The sequence below is a fragment of the Notolepis coatsorum genome (assembly GCF_963971535.1).
Source record: "Notolepis coatsorum genome assembly, chromosome: 18".
NCBI classification, from domain to species: Eukaryota; Metazoa; Chordata; class Actinopteri; order Aulopiformes; family Paralepididae; genus Notolepis; species Notolepis coatsorum.
Window position 1 is genome coordinate 39,142,958 of NC_140182.1, and position 23,287 is coordinate 39,166,244.

Consider the following 23,287-nt stretch of genomic DNA (forward strand, 5'->3'; position numbering starts at 1 on the left):
CAGAGGAAAAATCATCATTTTCCAATTCCAATTCATGATCTCCTCTGTCTGGCTCCTGCAAAAATCCTTCATTTCCCCTAGAGGGACCATCATGTTCGCCCCTGTCTGGTTCCCCATAATCGTCTTCATTTTCCCCTTCGTAGTGCATTTCCTCCTGTTCTTGATCATTGAACAGGGGTTCGGATTCCAATTCTTGCCCATCTTGCAGGGCTTTTACGCAATGCGAAAGGTGAAACCACATTGAAGATCCTTTTACCTGTAGAGCTCTTTCCGTAGCTCTTACGACCTCGTACGGTCCTTCCCGCCGCGCGCCATACCACTTGCGTCTGAACACTTTGACATAAACGTAGTCCCCTGGTACTATCTGGGGAGCATTCCGCCTATTCTCCTCCTCCTCTGTCTCTCGTTTACTAGAGACATAATCATAGATTGCCCCGTGGAGCTTTGACATGTACTTCATGTACTCACGCATCTCGTGGTCTACTCTAGACTATCCAAACTCGGACCTTTTCCCGCTGCGCGCAATCCGGGCACAACCATACATCGGCCAAACAGCATTTCGTGCAGTGTTAAACGCAGGCCCCGAATCTCGCTTGATCTACACGCCATCAGGGCCAACGGTAAGGCGCTCAGCCAACTTAGACCTGTGTGTTGACAGATCTTAACCAATTTGTTTTTGAGTACCCCGTTCATGCGTTCCACAGCCCCCTGGCTCTGAGGGTGGTAAACGGACCCGAAACGCTGTTTTATCCCCATCTGTTGGAGTACTAAACGTACAGTTTTGTCCACAAATTCTTTGCCATTATCTGACGAGATCTTATCTGGAATTCCGTAACGGCTTACTATCTCACGGCATAAGAACTTAGCCACTGAGGCAGCATCCTTATGTTTAGTCGCGCAAGCCTCTACCCACTTCGAAAATCGACACACCACGACAAGAATGTACCTTTTTTGGTTAATCGGTTTTATCATGTCTACATAGTCAATCACAAGTTCTCTCATTGGGCCATTTGGGGTGGGGATGTGTCCCGGAGACACAACGATCCCTCTGCGTGCATTGTTCTTCAAACAAATTGCACATCTACTTATTACACAATCAATCTGCCGTAGCAGGTTTGGCGCCCAAAACCCATACTCTATTTTCCTACTCACCTCTCTCCGGTGTGCATGACAGAACTCATGCGCAGTTTGGATCAGCAGTCCGACCAGGCCCGTTGGTGCAACCACAAGTCCTTCATGGTTCCGCCACAAACCTGCCCCATCCCTACTAGCCCCCCTTGCTGACCAGAGATTTCTCTCCACCTGACTCGCCTCTTCCTGAAAGGTCAAAACATCTTTGTAAGTAATCTTATCTTCCAACTCTACCTCATGTGTGATAACCAATACCTTACCTGCTCTGTCCGCACCTGTCACTTGCTTGGCAGCGACATCCGCCATGTTGTTACCTCTGGTCACCTTAGACTCATCAGACTGATGGGCAGCACATTTGATAATCGCAATTTGTTTGGGTTTCATTATTGCTTTCAACAAATCGGTTATCTGACTACAGTGTCTTATGGCGGTACCATCTGCTCTCTTAAAACCTTGCCCTTTCCACACCGCTCCGTAGAGAAAGGCTATGTTCTGCGCATAACTGCTATCTGTATAGATATTACAGCTCTTGCCTTCTGCCATTTTGCACGCTTCAGTCAGAGCGACTAGTTCCGCCAGCTGAGCTGAACAGGGTTGTGTCAAGGCTTCGGCCTTTTCTACGACAAACCCGTCACCTTGTGATTTTACTACAGAGTAACCTGCTTTTAGGTCCTCTCCAACTCTGTAACATGAGCCGTCTGTCCATAGTTCCAAATCAGGACTGCTAAACGGGAAAGCCTGCAAGTCAGCTCTAAGTCTGGAGTACCTCTCAGCTTCCACCACGCAGTCGTGAGGTTCTCCATCCTCAGGCTTAGGAAGGGTCTGCGCTGGGTTCACTATGGAACACCTAGTCAAAGTGTTACGAAGGATCAGATTAAACCGAGTATATATATTTATTTGTTGATATATATTGAATAGTATTTGTATATCGTTTGATATCCCTTGTATATTCCTTGTACATATACACGGAATATCCCTTTAGCCTACTATAGCCCATAATAGTTCATTCTCCTATTGGACAAAGGACCAGGCGCCAGGGGACCAGCCCCCGGAGTCAAGTTCAAAGTTACCGACAAGACATGTCTGTACTAGCCCCGGCCCTGCCCAGGGATACGGCGACAGAAATGAGAGTGGCACTATTTGTTCACCGTGCATATAAATATGGCACAAGTGAATACAGAGGCACTTAGTCAGAAACTTAGTCAGAAACTTAGTCAGAAACTTAGTAACCAACGTGAAGCCTCACCCACGATACGACGTGCGGTGAAGTATGGCCTGTTTGGCCCCAGAATAGCATTGAGACCGCGTGCGAATTAATAACTGAATTGTCAGAGTTTGGCACTGTACCGTCGAGTGCGACGTATTTCTACTAAGTTAATAATAGTCTATTGTGTATGGTGCATCGTGCGGTTAGAGTTCTAAAGTGACCAGCATCTCCAACGCTTCCTCGTGTTAGCTAGATTCTTATCCAGGCTGGGCCGACCACATGGCGCTTTCATCCGAGGAGATCTAGGCGAGGACCGAATGGACATGTACACTGGATTACCTACCCGACGTCTGCATAGCCCTGTGCGGCTGGAATATATATTTGCTTTGGTACTGTGATTTGTGGAGCGGATAATCGCCGACGCCTGTGAGTGTTGGATTTACCCCCGAGAGGAGTCAAGGTCGAGTCGGCGCTCAGAGAGCCTGAGGCCGCCTAGCTTTCTTCACTGTGGAGCTACAGCCTACAAGAGAACCAAGCTGTATTCGTCTGCGGAACAAGAGTCTATCGCACTGTCTTCTGTACTCGAAGTCTCCCTAGATATCGTTGACCAGACGTTCTACTACCGACAGCTCTCCTACCCCCCCTGCCGGCTTACAACCAGGAGGACCCCTTCTAGTATATCCCGCTATATCATTAAGTGTACCATAGATATAATTCCCTAAGAACCAGGTTGTATACTTGCCTCCTGCGTAACCAGAGAATGGACATTCAGTGTTGATTTGCCTACGAATACTCATTTGCCTTACAAGTGCAATCAAATGTAATATAAGTATCATATGTACCTTTTGCTCCATTAAATACTTGATTAATACCTTTGACTGGAACCGATTTCATTGTGGGAAGTGTTCATCATATTCATATATTGTGTACTGTATGGCCAGTAGTTAAAGTACATAAAGCGGTAGTGGTTTAATGATACCATACTTATCAATACAGTCAGGGAATTGTACCCCTCAGTTACAATTGGTCCTTCGAACCGGATAATAACTAGTGTAATATTAATATAGTGGTATTAATATTGAAATGGCCTATGATGAACACTCCACAAAACGGTCCTCCTAAAGTAGATCGCCCGCAGCATAGACGGCAGCCACCTCAGTACTTAGAGGATTACGCTGCCAGTATACTACCTAGCCTTCTACAGACGGTAAACGCGGTAAAAGTAGAAAGTAAAATTATGTCCGACCCTATCAACCAGGATACCCCGACCACAGAGGCCCTAGTGGGTTCTAATGTAACTGACCAAGCTCACGGTGAGGACCAGGAGGGAACCGACACGACTTTACCCCCCGCCAAGACCGAAGAAGTAGTCCCCGGAGAGCTCCGGGAGGAAGACAACCCTCCAGAGATGGAACTCTGCACGGTACAAGATGAGGAGAGCGCCGCGGAGATAGAGCTCCAGGACTCCCCGCAGGAGAACGCATCTCCAACGAGCACTGCCAGGAGCGGATCACCTCAACCAGCGTCTTCCCCCAGCGAGGCGGACAAGATGCTGGCACAGGCGTTCCTCGCCAGCCTAGCAGCCTCAACAGAGCGCGATCGACTCCAAGCACAGACGCTTAGTGAGCGCGAACATTCTTCCACGTACACCGCGGAGAGGCTAAATAGACGACTACAGGATCTAGATGACCTGACAGAAGAAGAAGAGGGAGAGGAGGAGAGTCAAGCCCGACAGCAGCACAGTACTCCACAGGACCAGGAGGTCCAGTACAGCCCAGGCTCTACCCCCGCGGCTCTGCGCTAAAGACCCCCGACTCTATTCACGGGTGAGCATGACGCACGACCAGTCCCGAGGAATAGCACCTGGATACGCGGGCCATGGTACCCTGCCGGTACCAGCCCACCGAGAGGCGTAAGAGGAGACTCGCCTAGGAGGCCTCTCTTCCAACGCTCACCGATGTGCCAGCCATCTACGGCGTCATACATTGGCACACCGACGTTTCCAGACTTCACCCATGAGAACCGAGCACAGTACACGGAGTTACGGATGTGCTTAGAGACAATGATGGTTGACGTAGCTGATGAACGCCACAAGTATGCTATCCTATTGAAGCACCTCAAGGTGCCCCGAGCGCACAACATAGCGCTGGCCTATGCCACCTCTACTACCCCATACACAGCGGCTCTAGCAGCGCTCGACCAAAGATATGGACGCATATGGGATTACGTAATACAAGAGATAAGGCATATTGACCGCCTACCCCCAGCAACAGACAATCGCTCACTAGACGACCTGTCTATCAAAGTGCAATCCCTGGTAGGGATGCTGGGGGCGCAACGAGAAAAGGGTATGCACAAACTATACGCAAACTCTAATGTCGAGAGGATTTTAGAGAAGCTGCCGCCTGCCCGACAAGAGCGCTTCAGGCGGCAAAGAGACCACCGTGATCCTAACGGTCCCGAGCCATCCCTCCTAGACCTAGCCGACTTCCTGGCGAGAGAAGTCAGCAGCCTACGATTGGATACGTTCGTGCGGAGCACACCAAGCTCCAGAGAGGGACCTAGGAGAGCAAACGATGGCCGAAGATTGGTGACTGTCATGCACCAATCAGAATCAGTACCGAGCAGCAAGAACCACAGTACCCCCTCGATGAAAGAGAAGTGGAAGATGGTGTGCCCGTACTGCGAAAAGGAACACTGGTTGTCACACTGTGACATGTTCAAGAAGATGACCGCTGAAGAAGTGAGTCAATGGATAAAGTCCAACCGACGCTGTTACCGATGTGCGCGCAGTCACATGGCAGCCGATTGCCGCTTAAAGAAGAGGTGTAGTCGGTGTGACGGAGCCCACCTAGATGTCCTACACGACAGTAACAGAAGAAAGCCTGCACCCTCAAGCAGCACAAAGGCAAGTGTTATGTACATTGACCCCGCTAGCAGCGGGGGCGCCCAGGTGCTCTTAAAGGTGGTCCGCGTAACACTGAGTTACCAAGATAAGGTCATGGACACTTACGCCGTCCTTGACGACGGGTCAGAGAAGACCCTTCTCCTCGCGTCCACTGCGGCCCAGCTGGGGCTGCGGGGGAGCGAAAACCAGATGACGATTCGGACAATAAGAAGAGATCTAAAGACGATAAAGGGCGAGAATGTCTCCTTCACTATCGCAGCAAGCGGGCAGCCAGAGAGACGGTATAGGATTACTAATGCTTTCACCAGCCAAGAAATAGGCCTATCACAGTACACCTACCCCATCGCCAAGCTGATGGATAAATATGTGCACCTGCGCCAACTACCTATCCCGCTCATAGACGGTGCCACCCCGACCCTGCTGATAGGCTCCGACCATGCAGACCTCATAGTCCCGATAGACCGGGTCCACACAGGACCCAGAGGCTGTCCTGCAGCAGTCGAGACCCGCCTAGGATGGACATTACAAGGCCCCCTCGCTAAGTCTCTTAACCGAACAGCAGCCACTAACTGCCTCCACTCCAGAGTGACAGAAGAAGACACCACTCTCCTACAGCACGTCGAGAGGCTATGGACACTAGAGACAATGCCCTTTAAGAACGAAAAGAAAGACATTCGTTCCAAGGAAGACATTTACGCTATAGCCCTCCTCGAGCAAGGGACAAAGAGAGTCAACGTCAACGGAGTGATGAGATACGCAACTCCACTCCTGAGGCGAGAGGGTATGCCTACCTTTCACGCCACAAAAGAAGCGACGGAGCGGTATCTATTGAACACAGAGCGGCGCCTAGCCAGAGACCCCGCTCAAGAGACTGTGTACCGCGCTGAGATTAACAAGCTAATCACAGCGGGACACATAAAGAAAATTGACATTAAAGAGGCCGATCAGACGACCGAATCATGGTACGTGCCGCACCACAAAGTCCACCACAACGGCAAGGATCGTATTGTGTTTAACGGCAGCTACCAGATCGGATCACAAAATCTGAATAAAGAGCTCTTGCCCGGCCCAACACTCGGCCCCTCTCTACTAGGCGTGTTACTACGTTTCCGCCAGGACCAGGTGGCCATCAGCGGCAACATCAAAGGGATGTTCCTGCAGGTGAGACTAGTGGAGGAGGACAAGCCCCTGCTGCGGTTCCTATGGAGAGAGAGGATCGGGGATGAGCAACCAGCCATCTATCAATGGGAAGTCCTCCCTTTCGGAACCACATGCAGCCCATGCTGTGCTACGTTTGCACTGCAAAAACACGTCGCAGAGGACCCAGCAGCAGATGAAGAGGTCCGACAAAGTGTAGGAAATAGTTTCTACGTGGACAACTGTTTGCAAAGCGTCTCGACGCCAGAAGAAGCCGAGGCTCTTCTACTCAAGCTCCGCGCCTCCCTGATCAAAGGCGGCTTTGATCTCAGGCAGTGGGCCAGCAGCGACCCGCAAGTATTGCGCAGCCTCTCCCCCGAGGACAAGGCAGCGAGCAGCGAGACCTGGATGGCGACCATCCCAGGAGAAGCCCAAGAAATGACACTAGGACTAGTCTGGCGCTTCAAAACAGACTCGCTCCATTATAGACACAAACCCCTGACCAAGGAGCAGGGAAGGTCGACGGCACTACCGACCACCAGACGGAGTGTATACAGAACACTCGCCAGACAATATGACCCGTTGGGATGTATTCTACCTTACACCACCAGGGCAAAGATGATTGTAAGAGCGTTATGGGACAAGGACCAGGGCTGGGACGACCCCATACCCGAACACCTTGCATCCACATGGAGAGAGTGGGAGACGGAACTCCGCTCACTCCCAGGTGTTAACATACGCCGCAGCTACTTCCCACCCACAGTGAGGCCAGAGACATGCAAGATGGATCTACACGTCTTCAGCGACGCCTCCGAAGTAGCCTACGGTTCGGTGGCTTACTTGCGTGCCCGAGAGGAGGGAGGAGAAATACATACTGCTTTCATCCTGGCTCGCTCAAGAATAGCCCCACGAAAGCAACAATCTATCCCACGTCTAGAGCTCTGCGCAGCCCTAGCAGGAGCGCAGCTCGCCACGTTAATCCAACGTGAACTCACCATTCCGGTGCAAAGAACAATCTTGGGGTCAGACTCCACGACAGTACTCACATGGATCCGGTCTGATTCGTGCAGATACAAGGTCTTCGTGGGAGTCAGAGTCACAGAGATTCAAGAGTTAACAGAAGTAGCGAGCTGGAGGTATGTGGACACAAAACACAACCCAGCTGACGTCATCACCCGGGGAATGTCCCTGGATGACCTCACCCGTCACAACCTATACAGTGACGGACCAGAGTTTCTCAAGCTCCCGGAAGAAGAGTGGCCTACACCCACCCCACGGGAGGCTGAGTAAAGAGGAGGCCGAAAACAAGAAATCTATGTTCTGTGGACTGAACACACTCGTCTCCACAGACCCCGACATAGACGATTGCCTCACCCTAGAGAGTGCGCAGCTAAAGACATTTCTGTGGCACCACCCAGAGGTTCAGCCCACTACTGACATTTCAGCAGCTGACTACGAAGAAGCAGAACTTCTTCTACTACAACGAGCCCAGAGAGACTCGTTCCCCGACGAGCTAGACTGTCTACAGGGAGCAAAGCCCGTCCCATCAGACAGCAGACTGCTCCACCTAGCACCCGAGAGCGACGCCCATAGTCTCATCAGAGTGGGTGGTCGTCTGCGGAGAGCCCCAGACTTACCGGATGACGTCAAGTACCCGATAGTCTTGAACAGCCGACACAAGGTCACAGAGCTGATCATAAAGAAATACGACGAGGATGTGCACCACGCAGGGGCAGAGAGAGTCTTCGCGGAGATCAGACGTCGTTATTGGATACTGCAAGGGAGAGAAGCAGTGCGGCGCTTCCAGCGAACCTGTCTAGACTGTCGTAAGTGGCGAGCACAGCCCAGTATACCCCGGATGGCAGACCTACCTCCCTGTCGCCTCCGACTCGGCGACAAGCCCTTTCACTCCACCGGTATGGACTGTTTCGGCCCGCTGTATATAAAGAAAGGAAGAGGAACCGAGAAGCGGTGGGGTATTGTATTCAAATGCATGACCACCCGAGCGATACATATCGAACTCCTTCCAACCATGAGCACAGACTCATTCCTTATGGCCTTCCGAAGATTCACATCACGGAAAGGAAAACCGTCTACATTATTGTCTGATCACGGGACAAACTTCAAAGGCGGAGAAAGAGAGCTGAGAGAGAGCTTCCAAGCTATGGGCCCAGAACTTAAGACCCACCTCGCTCCATCCCAGATTGACTTCCAGTTTAATCCCCCGAACGCACCTCACTTCGGTGGAACTTGGGAACGAGAAGTACGTTCCATAAAGACAGCCCTGTACGCCGTGCTTGGGGCCCAGACCGTGGCGGAAGAAGTCTTAATGACAGTCCTCACGGAGATCGAGGGAGTATTGAACTCAAAGCCCCTCGGTTACGTCTCAAGTGATGTAGCAGATGTCGACCCAGTCACCCCCAACACACTCTTGATGGGGCGGCTGGACCCCGCGCTACCCCAGACAATGTACGGCCGAAGAATGTGGAGGTACAGTCAAGTATTGGCTGACAAGTTTTGGAACAGCTTCCTACTCCACTACCTACCGTCTCTACAGACCCGCCAGAAATGGGTGAAAGAGTGAGACAATTTGACAGAAGGAACAGTCGTCATGATTATCGACCAGTCACTACCCCGAGCTATGTGGCCGGCTGGCCGCGTAAGCAAAGTGATCACCGGTGCCGACGGAAAGGTCCGAGCAGCTGAAGTGCTCGTCCAAGGGCGGACCTACACCCGACCCGTGGCGAGGCTAATAGAACTGCCAAGGCTCCCCGATACTATCGATGACGACCATGACCCCATGACTTTGTGAATTGACTGACCCTCACAGCAGACATTGAGTAGTGGACAGTGCAGTTAATCTGTCTCTGCTTAGCTAATTAGGTGGGACTAATTAGGGGGCGGCTGTTACGAAGGATCAGATTAAACCGAGTATATATATTTATTTGTTGATATATATTGAATAGTATTTGTATATCGTTTGATATCCCTTGTATATTCCTTGTACATATACACGGAATATCCCTTTAGCCTACTATAGCCCATAATAGTTCATTCTCCTATTGGACAAAGGACCAGGCGCCAGGGGACCAGCCCCCGGAGTCAAGTTCAAAGTTACCGACAAGACATGTCTGTACTAGCCCCGGCCCTGCCCAGGGATACGGCGACAGAAATGAGAGTGGCACTATTTGTTCACCGTGCATATAAATATGGCGCAAGTGAATACAGAGGCACTTAGTCAGAAACTTAGTCAGAAACTTAGTCAGAAACTTAGTCAGAAACTTAGTCAGAAACTTAGTAACCAACGTGAAGCCTCACCCACGATACGACGTGCGGTGAAGTATGGCCTGTTTGGCCCCAGAATAGCATTGAGACCGCGTGCGAATTAATAACTGAATTGTCAGAGTTTGGCACTGTACCGTCGAGTGCGACGTATTTCTACTAAGTTAATAATAGTCTATTGTGTATGGTGCATCGTGCGGTTAGAGTTCTAAAGTGCCAGCATCTCCAACGCTTCCTCGTGTTAGCTAGATTCTTATCCAGGCTGGGCCGACCACATGGCGCTTTCATCTGAGGAGATCTAGGCGAGGACCGAATGGACATGTACACTGGATTACCTACCCGACGTCTGCATAGCCCTGTGCGGCTGGAATATATATTTGCTTTGGTACTGTGATTTGTGGAGCGGATAATCGCCGACGCCTGTGAGTGTTGGATTTACCCCCGAGAGGAGTCAAGGTCGAGTCGGCGCTTAGAGAGCCTGAGGCCGCCTAGCTTTCTTCACTGTGGAGCTACAGCCTACAAGAGAACCAAGCTGTATTCGTCTGCGGATCAAGAGTCTATCGCACTGTCTTCTGTACTCGAAGTCTCCCTAGATATCGTTGACCAGACGTTCTACTACCGACAGCTCTCCTACCCCCCCTGCCGGCTTACAACCGGGAGGACCCCTTCTAGTATATCCCGCTATATCATTAAGTGTACCATAGATATAATTCCCTAAGAACCAGGTTGTATACTTGCCTCCTGCGTAACCAGAGAATGGACATTCAGTGTTGATTTGCCTACGAATACTCATTTGCCTTACAAGTGCAATCAAATGTAATATAAGTATCATATGTACCTTTTGCTCCATTAAATACTTGATTAATACCTTTGACTGGAACCGATTTCATTGTGGGAAGTGTTCATCATATTCATATATTGTGTACTGTATGGCCAGTAGTTAAAGTACATAAAGCGGTAGTGGTTTAATGATACCATACTTATCAATACAGTCAGGGAATTGTACCCCTCAGTTACACAAAGTAACATCTTCCTGTTCCAAAATCCTGTAATAATTTTTCAGACGGGGTATCGTTAGTGCAGATTTACCAGATTCCAACACATTTTTGATCGCATGTCCTACCATAATATTAACTGGATACCCCATCATGATACTTGCAGCTTTCTCGTACATCAGGAAGACTCCGGCGCAATCTCGGTAGCACGGAGGCATTCCCATTTCCACCTCTGAATAGGCGATGGAGTAGTATCCTATTGGTTGTGAATGGATCCCCACTCCGGTGTTTTGTGCCAGCACTGCGCATGCATACCTCTGATCTGAAGAGGAAGAGACATACAGTATGAACTGCTTGGTATAATCAGGCAAAGTCAAGGCCGGGGCAGCTAACATACGGGTCTTTATGGTCTCAAATGCCCTCAGGCCCTCCTCAGTCCATGTTACTTTAGCACTCAACTTATCATTTCCGCAAACTTTTATCATAGCTCTTAAGGGCCCTACTAGTTCTGTATAATTCTCCACCCAAGTGGAACTATACCCCACGATTCCCAAAAACATCATCATCTGTCTTACAGTCACTGGCTTGGGAGCTTTCTTAATAGCCACCAAATGTTCCTCTGTAATAGCTCGATGGCCTTTTGAAATCGTTTGACCTAGATATGCTACTTTAGGTCGACAGTACTGCAATTTTTTCAAAGACACCTTGTGTCCCTTCTCTGCTAGTAGTTGCAATAGTTCGATAGATTCCTTATGACATGTTGTCTGATCGTCGGCACACAAGATAATATCGTCCATATACTGAATGACTCGGGATTTTAATCCGTCCAGATCCTCTCTCAAGATCTTGTTAAAGATATGTGGGCTTTGACCACCTTATCTGCTTCCTGACAGAAGGTTTTAAACTGAAACAGGGGGGGTTGCACAATGATCTGGTCTATTTTGACTCTAATAACACCCACAACCTCCTGTTTGATCATTAGCATATAGTGGAGGGATCTGTTTTATGACCTTAGCAACCCACTTTGTTGGGTGTCACAAGAATGTCTGCTACTCATCCAAGGTCTATTATTACTTACATGCTGAGACCTGTTTCTTAAATTCATTACTTAGCACTAGATTATACATTTTTGATTTAATTAATTTACGACACATGTAATAAGCGGGATAATGTATAGCTATACTCGATCATTGTCGCAAAATAATTGACCTTCACTGACGGTCAATTATTTTGCGACAATGACCTCGTAGCTATACATTATCCCTTACTTAGCCCTTTATCTCGCCTCCCAGAAAATATACTAGACCAAATCCGGTATAATGCTTATATTCACGGCGCTATAAAATGAGAACCTATTGATGAAATATTTTTTTCTTTAAGCCATTTTGAAGGGACGGTTTATGGACTCAATTGACAATGAGAATGGACAGATAGCAATACTATAAAGTATAGATTTAGCTGTACAAACAGCCCCACGTCTGTTTACATTTCCCGGTCCTCTTGAGAATAATTAGACTCATAGCAGTGGCCGCGATTGTGTTAAGAGTTAGCTGTTTGCTGTCTGAAAGGCTTGGCACCATACCTCTCTGACCAGCTAGAACCTTATGTTCCTTCAAGGTCCCTCAGGTCCTCTGATCAGCTCCTCTGATGTGCTTCTGATCTCAGTGTGATTATTTGTTGTTTGACTTGTACAGCACTTTGGTCAACTTTGTTGTATTTAAATGTGCTCTATAAATAAAGTGGATTGGATTGGATTGTTCTGTATTACATTTGTGCAGTGGTTACAATGGATATAGGATGAAGACGGTTGTGTAGCAGTTTGTCTCGTAGAGTAGAGCATCTTCTAAAACTGATGCATGGTTGTTCAAGGAAGACCTCACTCTCAATAATACTTTCCTGTCTCTGTAGTACTATGTTGTGACAAATACCACTCTACCTCTACCACTCTACCTGTGTAGTTTGTCAAATTTTTATTTGTGGTAATGTTTTGTATTGCTCGTCTGTCTGAGACCAAGGACCACAATGGAAATAAGTCTTGTATTTTCTTAAATGTCAAATAAAATAAAGTCAAAATCAAATCAAATCAAACCATTTGTTTGTTGTGTGTGATTGTGGCACTGAAACACAGACCATGCAGCACCTTCTGATATGTCCCCTGCTAGAACAGCCCTGCACAGCATCGGACTTGGCAGAGTTCAATGAGAAGGGACAGCAATGTGTTCAGCTGTGGTTGAACCACATCTAGCCAAGTGATGATGATGATAATGATTATGGTGGTGAAGTGATGATGATGATGGTGATGATGGTGGTCTTCTTCTTTTCGTGTCCATATAGAAACCTATTCAGCTTATACAACGTTTAGCCAGTGCTTGGTACATTGCTGTCCCTTGATGTTGTAGAGTGCTAGGTCCTTTGCTGTGCAGGGTCCACCTAACAGAGGACATCTAAGGAGGTGATCCATTGTCTGGGGTTCTGTGCCACAGTCACATTTGGTTGGGCCACTAAGATAACCCCATCTATGATGGTGGTGAAGTGATGATGATAATGATGGTGGTGAAGTGATGTTTTTTATTTATTTTTTTTACTTTTATTTATAGCATTTTCAGCTTTTTCTGGCCGATAGAGGGAGAGAGGGAGAACGGGAGGAGAGGTAGGGAAGACATGCGGCAAATGGTCGCCGGGACTGGGAAAACGAACCCGGGACAATGTGGTGTGCTACTGGAGCGCCCTGGTGAAGTGATGGTTATGATGATGGTGGTGGTCCATCGACAACAAATTAAACGTTCCAGTAGTACGGTTGGCATTATGAATGATGAACCCACACACACAGTAGGCCTATGTTTTTATTTTTATTTTTTTATATTTGTATTTCTTTTTATACACAAAACAAGACAAACACAATACAGTAACAATAACAAGACCTCACAATACCACAATAATAATAACAACAATGCCATTAGCAATAACAAAAATAATAAACATTTACAGACACAACAATAGACACCACAAAAGACAATTCCTCCCTGTTGACAGAATTGGCTATGGGGCGACAATAATATATACAAGAGGCATGGTTTCTATCTTTGGCCTTGCTCTGCTGGCAGCGGTTTATTCATTCACATTGATTCATAACACAGCAGCTCATGTGGTCTCCTCTCCGGGAGAGGCAGATGTGGGAAGAAGATAGAGAGGGAGGGGACCAAGGCTTAAATACTCCCAACCTGGCGTAGACAGTAGAAGCTCAGCCTATAGCGCCCTCCAGTGGACACAGATATATATGCAGTCATGGGAGCAGTAGAGGACAGTTACAGTTAGTTACAACCATACATACAACCTCTAGATTCAACACTCCCACTTATGGTTGCTTAGCACACTGTATGAACTCTTCAAAACAATTTACAAAGAAAATAACACAGTCTTAGAACATCAAAAAGAGTATGGCAGTCAATATTTACACACCAAACATGACCTCTGCAAATCTCCTCAGTTTCAATTTGGAAGCAGGCTTCGTCATAGCGTCTGCTACCATGTCATCTGTTGGACAATAAACCAGTGTCATCCTTTCTTCTCTGATGACAGATCTGATGAAATGGTACTTTATATCCATATGCTTACACCTCTGTCGGCACACAGGGTTTCTCGCAATGGCAATAGTACCCTGGTTGTCCTCATAAACAACAGTCTTCTTATATACATAGTTATCCATCCCTCCGAGCAGTTGTTCTAGATAAATACACTCCTGTATCGTCATGGCCAGAGCCATGTATTCGGCTTCACAAGTTGACAGTGCCACTGTGGGCTGCTTCTTTGTTTTCCATGAAACCAGTGAGCTGTTTGTGTTCAAACTAACACAGTATCCTGCAGTACTCCTTCTATCCGTGATGTCAGCAGCCCAGTCTGCATCACTGTAGGCTTTAAGCACTAAGCCTTCGCTGCTCTTTCTGAAACAAAGTAGTTTATCTGCTGTACCTTTGAGATAACGAAAAACATGTTTTACCGTAATCCAGTGTTCCTCTGTGGGATCAGCAAAATGCTGTGACAACTTATTCACTACAAAACATAGGTCAGGGCAGGTACATGTTGTTAAGTAGATGAGGCTACCCACGGCTTCCCTGTACATTTTTACATCTGTCAGTTTCTGAGCATCCTCCTGGTAATCAAGTTTCTGATCACATGGGGTTTCCCTTGTTCTACATTCCTGCATGTCAAAACGTTTCAGGATCTTTTCCACATATCTCTTCTGGGATACTGTTACACAATTGGCCGACTGCTCAAAGTCCATGCCTAGGAAATGCTTTAACCTGCCAATGTCTTTCATTTTGAATCTGGTGGAGAGCATACCTTTCACCTGATCTAGGTTTCTAGTGTTGTCTGCTGCGATGATCAAATCATCCACCCAAATGACGATTATCACTTTTCCTGACTCTTTTGACTCCCTTGAGTAAACACAGGGGTCTACTGGATTCTGTAGGAAGTGATCCTCGATGAGGCATGTGTGAAGCATCTCGTTCCAATTTCGCCCAGACTGTTTCAGGCCGTAAATGGATTTTTCTAGCTTGCACACTAGCTTTTCCCCTTTCTTTTCATAACCTTCAGGTTGTTCCATATATATCTCCCTATCTATGGGTGCATGCAGATAGGCTGTCTTCACATCCATCTGATGTAAAATCAGATTGTCCTCAGCTGCTTTCTGAACCACTACCCTTACACTGGTCAGGTTGGCGGTGGGGGAAAATGTTTCACCATAGTCTATCCCCTCCCTCTGACTGAAACCCTTAGCTACAAATCTCGCTTTGTACTTTTCGTGGCCTTCGATCCCTTCCTTGATTGAGTGCACCCATTTCCCTCCCACTGTCTGTCTGCCCTCTGGCAATTTTGTGAGGGTAAAGGTGTGGTTGTCCTCTAAGGACCTCATCTCCTCGTCCATCGCTCTCTCCCACTTACTCGACTCTGGGGACACTATGGCTTCCTTAAAAGACTGAGGCATGCCACACACCACTCTGTAGCAGTAATCAATACTGGCGAGTGTACTGTCATCCTCGTCACTCCCTCTCCGGGCATAATCTATCAGATATTTTGGGGGTTTGTGTTCCCTTGAGGGATACCTCCCACTGCTTGGGGCACTTGACGTCACCCTCGGGTGCTCCTCGTCATCGCCCTCTGGGGGTGGCTGGCTGTCTGCTTGCACGCCTGTGCTCAGTACACTAGGCTGTGGTGTCTCTGTCCCTCCATACCTTACCCCGGAGTCCAGCCATGGCTCCTCTGTCTGTGTCTCGATTTCGCACGTTGTCTTGGTGACAAATTTCACTGGTCTGTGCTTTTGCACCTTCCCTTTACCGGGATAGTAGACTAGGAGTGCTGGGCTCCCTCTGTCGTGTCCTACAAAGAGCCCTTTTTCACATCTGGACTCAAGCTTGCCTCTGTCCTGCTGGTAAGCATAGCACACTGATCCGAATTTGTGCATTCTGGCTAGATTACATCTTTTCCCAGTCATTGCTGTATATGGGGTGGTGCCCGTGTGTTTACTAAAACACCTGTTTCTGGTGTAAGCGGCTTTTTGTACCGCATAATGCCACAGGCTCTTCGGTATGTTACTATCGTCTAGCTTACACCTGGCCATTTCAAAAAGGGTGCGCCATTCCCTCTCTGCTACCCCGTTCTGATGTGGGGAGTAGGGACATGACGTATCGTGTCTGATCCTGTTCTTTTTCAGCAGTGTTGGGGAAAATGTGTATATGAAGTGAACTAGTTTAATATAGGTCAACTAGCACTACTGAAAGACGGTCCGGCTGATGTTCTTAAAACAATTTTGAGATAGACAGATAGACATTTCAGTACATCACGTCGTGTGCTTTTAATCTTGTACATCATATCGTGTGCTTTTAATCTTGTACATCATATCTTGTCCTTTTAATCTTGTAACATCTTGTTCTCTCTTTCATACACACACATATACACACACACATCTCACTCAATCATACACACACTCATTGTAATCTTGACTCTCTCTTTCATACACACACATATACACACACACATCTCACTCAATCATACACACACTCATTGTAATCTTGACTCTCTCTTTCACACACACACATATACACACACACATCTCACTCAATCGCATCTCTCTTCGATGTTAAATCTATGTGTCATTTTAATGTACGTCATGTCATATCTGATATAATATGTCACGTCATCATATCTGTCATGGGGGGGCAGGGCTGAGAAGGGATTTATCTGACGAAGCACAGGGGTTGAGAAGTCAGAGTGTTTTTGTTCAAGCTGTGGTCCGTCTGCTCGATCCATAGCTCTGCTGTTAAAACTTTCTTTCATTAAACAAATTGCCTGTTGAAATTGGAACTATCGTCTCCTGCTGTGTTAACAACCATCAGCCACAACATTTGGTGACCCTGACGTGATAGATTGCTCCACCGGGCCTTTCATACGGCCAGTTCCTGGAATCTCCCGTAGACATTCTGGCGGTTGTCGACAAAGAAGGTGAGCGTTGTGCTTTTTATTATAATATCCGTGAGAGATTCTGCGGGAGGAAAAAGTGAGCTGGCTGTGTGACTGGTTTTGGATGGACGACTAGAAAACGAACACGAGTGGTGAGGTGTTGACACTAGGGCGAATCCTCTTTTAACAGGCTATAAATGCGCCACTAATGAATTTTAATTGCATGTTTTCGACCTGTTTGGTCAAACTTTTCTCTGACCCTTTACAAAACACTCTCCCCATTCCCCACTTCCTTGTTATAACTGTGGTTGGCTGGTCATGGTTGTTTTGTAGGTTCCGGCCCTCTCATACACACACATACACCGACACACACGTACACACATAACTCTCTCAGAGACACATACACACTCATTCTCATCTAGGAGAGACAGCGCTCCGAGAGGGATGTGAGTTCACTCTGATCTTTTTAAGAACGAAGATAGTAGATAGTGCATCCGTGGGTGGGTAGCTACAGAGAGGCCAGCTGTGATAATATGAGCAGAGATTGAAAAACAAATTGGGCCTTGAAGGAGGAGGGCAGCGTTTGACGAGACTCTAGTTTGTTTCCACTGTTGGAAGGAGGGCAGCGTTTGACGAGACTCTAGTTTGTTTCCACTGTTGGAAGGAGGGCAGCGTTTGACGAGACTCTAGTTTGTTTCCACTGTTGGGCCTTGCTATATTTACCTAATATAAATACTCCTTTCCTTTATATACTCGACCGGCCGGTTGTAAACACATACACACACACACACACACACACAGTCACACACACACACACACAGTCACACACAGACACAAACAGACGCACACACACACAGTCACACACAGACACACACACACACACACAGACACACACACACACACACACACACACACACACACACACACACACACACACACACACAGCACACACACACAGTCACACAGACACACACACCGACACACACACACACACACACACATTCCTGTGTACACACATACAATACACACATACAATACACACACACGTCTGTGCAAAGACACACAGACACACACACAGACACACAGACACACACAGACACACACAGACATACACACACACACACTCACCACACACAGACACACACACACAGACACACACACACACACACACACACCGACACACACACACACACACACATTCCTGTGTCCCGGTAGACAGCGGGTTGTGAGGCAGGCGGGTGGAGTTAAACCTGCTGATTACATACATACACACATACAATACACACATACAATACACACACACGTCTGTGCAAAGACACACAGACACACACACACACACACAGACATACACACACACTCACCACACACAGACACACACACACACACACCGACACACACACACACACACAGTCACACACACACACAGTCACACAGACACACAGACACACACACAGACACACAGACACAGACACACACAGACACACACAGACATACACACACACTCACCACACACAGACACACACACACAGACACACACACACACACACACACACACACACACACACACACACACACACACACAGTCACACACACACACACACAGTCAGCACAGACACACACAGACGCACACACACACAGTCACACAGACACACACACCGACACACACACACACACACACACATTCCTGTGTCCCGGTAGTCAGCGGGTTGTGAGGCAGGCGGGTGGAGTTAAACACCTGTTTATAAGAAACCTGCTGATTACATACATACACACATACAATACACACATACAATACACACACACGTCTGTGCAAAGACACACAGACACACACACACACACACAGACATACACACACACTCACCACACACAGACACACACACACACACACCGACACACACACACACAGTCACACACACACACACACACACACAGTCACACACACACAGTCACACACAGACAAACACAGTCACACACACACACACACACACACACAGTCACACACAGACAAACAGACGCACACACACACACACACACACAGACACACACACACACACACCGACATACACACACACACACACACACACACACAGTCACACACACACACACACACAGTCACACACAGACACAAACAGACGCACACACACACAGTCACACACAGACACACACACCGCATTGTACAACCAGGTTAACCGTGTCCTGGCTGTAAGTAGAACCAGGTTAACCGTGTCCTGGCTGGAGTAGTAGCATTGTACAACCAGGTTAACCGTGTCCTGGCTGTCGTACAACCAGGTTAACCGTGTCCTGGCTGTAAGTAGAACCAGGTTAACCGTGTCCTGGCTGGAGTAGTAGAACCAGGTTAACCGTGTCCTGGCTGTAGTACAACCACACACACACACACACACAATAAGCACACACACACACTAAAGAACGGAATAAACACACAAGACATATACAAAGTTAGTAAACACGAACAACTACACACTTGGCATAACGGTTTGTTTTCACTAAGTGCCTCACCTGTCCTAAATTCAATCAAGATGCATACAGCAGAAGACATACTGTTAGACCGGAACCCGCTCCTAAAAAACTTAATTCTCAAGGTAGGTGTCCGTTGGCAGAGGCGTACAAAGGCCGGGGACACAAAATGGCCTTCCGGAGGTACTTTTGATCTCGACCTATGCGAAGAGATGAATGTAATGATTCGTAACCACAAGCCAGGCGACAACAGCAAAAAGAGGTTGAAAAAGAGGACAGAAGAGTTGGGGGTAATGAAGCTCTACGCCCAGAAGGGGAGAGCATACAGGCAGGAAGCTAAAGCGCTAAATCAGAGAGAGACGGATATAGGGAAACCAACACCCCCACCTTATGTCACGCAATTGCCGGTGGGCACTGTGACAATAAGAGGAGAATATGAGGAGACGGAATTAGGGACCCCCGCTAGGTCAGAAACCCCCGCTAGATCAGAGACCTCCCTTAGGCGAGATACCCCCCCCAAACTGACCCCGCAGGATCTCTATCCGAAAGACCTGGCGGCATATGGCGAGACAGTACGTCGGAAGTTGTATAATGCAGAGGAAGAGGAGGTAGAGAACCTGGGCAGGCAGAGGGAGGGAGTCGGGAGGAAGATAGAGGAAGAGCCCCGTCAAAATGTGGCACAGCAGACATCAGAGAAACACGGAGCGTGTGGCCACACTAAACTGTTGATTGAGGAGGAAGATGAGAATGACACGAAACCAGGACAGGAGAAAGGAAACATTACAGGAACCCTGACTTTCGCCCCTACATTCGTGGGAAGTGTGACAAGCACAGGCCAGTTTCCCCTGCTAATAAAGGGGAACGATATCTTTCACATGCCATGGTCACCTCTAGACATCGATGGTTTAATAGTAAGACTACCGGACCTTTCCGAAGGAGCCTCCAGGTGGATCACGCAGTTTGAGGAAAATACGTCATCTTTTCTGCTAGCAGTGGGTGACGTCAAATCCCTGTTGACGCGTTTGCTAGGAGTTGGTGCCTGCCGGGACATCATGGGTGATACATCGATGCGAGTGGCATGCGACACGCAGGCCCATGATGGAGACATATTCAACGCGCATAAAGCGGCGTTGTGGTACAAACTCAGGAATCAATATCCATCACGTATAAATCCGGCAAAACTGGCAGGCAACCCCATAATGGAGACGGAAGGGCCTGGCGCCTATGTGAACAAAGTACTGAAGGAGTGGAGAGGTGAGCTAGGACACAACCCAGAAATTGACCCGTTGCAGAGAGCGATGTTTAGAGAAAGTGTGATGAGAGGGCTTCCAGAGGTGGTTAAGAATAGACTGGAAGACGTGGTGGGGTTAATGGACATGACTTATCCTTTGTTCTGTGCACATGTAACACATAGTGTGGAGAAGCAAAGGGCTCAGGAGCAGAAAGTCAGGGATCAGGATAGAAATGACGCAAGGAAGTTAACTCAGCAACAACTGCAGCCCCAAAGGAGGCTGCAGGCAGTAATGGTGTCATCTGCTACCTCTCCACCCATGCAGGACCAGGGACCCCCGCCTGCACCTCAGGTAGTGAGAAGCTATGGCTATAGTTCACAGAACCAGGCGTCCAGGCGGCAGGCAGGGAATGGGCAATCAGGCCCACGGTTTACACAGGGACCGGGGAACGAACAACAGTTTCCCCGTTTCCACTGTTGGAACTGCGGCATGCAGGGACACAGGGAAATGAGATGTGGGCAACCATACCGTCCCGGCTCGGAGTATGGAAGACCCGTGCGCCAGGGGGAGTCACAAGGGCCCTACAACCAGGGGGAGACAGGAGGGCCCCGAAACCAGGGGGGTAATCACTAGGGGTGCCCAGAGAATGCGACGGGGGGAAATCAAATGATTGTGGTTTCCAAGGGAGCTGAGCAAGAACCTATTCTGCAGGTCCTAGTGGAGGGCAAATTAACAGAGATGATGGCAGACACTGGAGCAGGTTTTTCCTGCATAAAGCAAAAATACGCCGCTCACTTACCCCAGTCTGGACAGTATGTTCGGACGGTCGGATTCTCGGGAAAAACACAATTAATACCCACGTCAGATCCAATCTCTATGACGTATAACAACAAGACCATAACAATACCTGTATTAATTTCTGACAGCACCCCGCGCAATCTCTTGGGACGAGATGCAATGTGTAAACTAGGCTGTAAAATCCTATGTACGCCTGAGGGGATTCAAATTGAACAAGACGTGTACCAAATGATGTTACAAGGGACAGGGGAGAAAGAGGCCACTGTGTTCTGGCTGGGCAACATAGATGCAGAGCTGCAAAGGGTCTGTGACCCCTGGGAGCCATTTCTGAAAACCCAACTGCCTCAGTCTAGACAAACAAACATGGAGGCACATTGCACACTACAGTATTTGACGAATAGTGACCTAGTTAGGAACAAGGCATGGTTGCAGGGACAGCCCGAGCAGGTGCAGATTAACTCATCTACGATAATTGTAGGGAGACAGGGCGCGGCGTTGAGGGTTAACACAAGTAAGTATCTACGGGAACAACATAGACTAAGAGACGCCGCCCCACACATCACTCTGAGAATAAATCCTGGTTACGAATCCGAACATCTAGGTTCAATGATACAGGAATCCGAGACTCAAAGGTGGGTCTCCACGGAATCTCCGCTAATTTGGAACAGCGCAGATGGGAGTTTCATAAAAATAATGATTTCCTTTTCAGTTTTGGCAAAACCGCAAGTAATCAGATTACCAGGAGACCCTTGCGTTATTCCAGAGGCGGATGCTTTGCTGGAACAGGACATGTTGGCGCGCACCCCAGAACGGTTGTGGTCAAAACACGACACAGATGTGGGTCTAATATTGTCGGCACAGCCAGTGAAGGTCAGGTTAAAGAAGGGTTGTAGACCACCCTTTATCAGACAGTATACAATGAAGCCAGAGTCGGAGGAAGCTATATCACATCAGATTGAGGGACTGTTAAAGGGGGGAGTGCTCGTCCCTTTCAAATCCAGATGTAATACACCTATCCACCCAGTGCTAAAGGCGGACAGGGCTAGGTACAGACTGGTACACGATTTGAGGGCGGTGAACGACGTGGTGTCTGGACCAGAGGCGGAAGTCGCTAATCCACACACCCTCCTGACAAACATCCCGAGTAGCTCGCAGTACTATACGGTCATTGATCTCACGCAGGCATTCTTCAGTGTTCCATTGGAAAAAGAGTCTCAGTATCTGTTTGCTTTTACCCACAGGGGGAAACAATACTCTTACACCCGGTTGCCACAAGGGTTCGCGCACTCGACACATTACTTCTCGAAGGCGCTCAAGGAAGACTTGCAAGGAGTGTGCGACACACTACTCAGCACGGTCTTACTGTATGCAGATGACATTCTAATCTGCTCGGATACACGTCAGCAGTGCCATGAGGACTCCATCAAAGTTTTGAGTGGATTGGCCGTGGGAGGCCACAAGGCATCCCGTTCAAAACTGCAGTACTGCCAGCCAAAAGTTGAGTACTTGTCTCGCGTCATTCAAAAGGGCATAAAAAACATCTCACCCACGCAGCTCGAAGCTGTATCCAAGGCACCTAGGCCATTGACGGTCCGACAGATGATGACGTTTTTAGGGATGACTGGGTACAGCTCTGAGTGGGTGGAGGACTATACGATAGCGA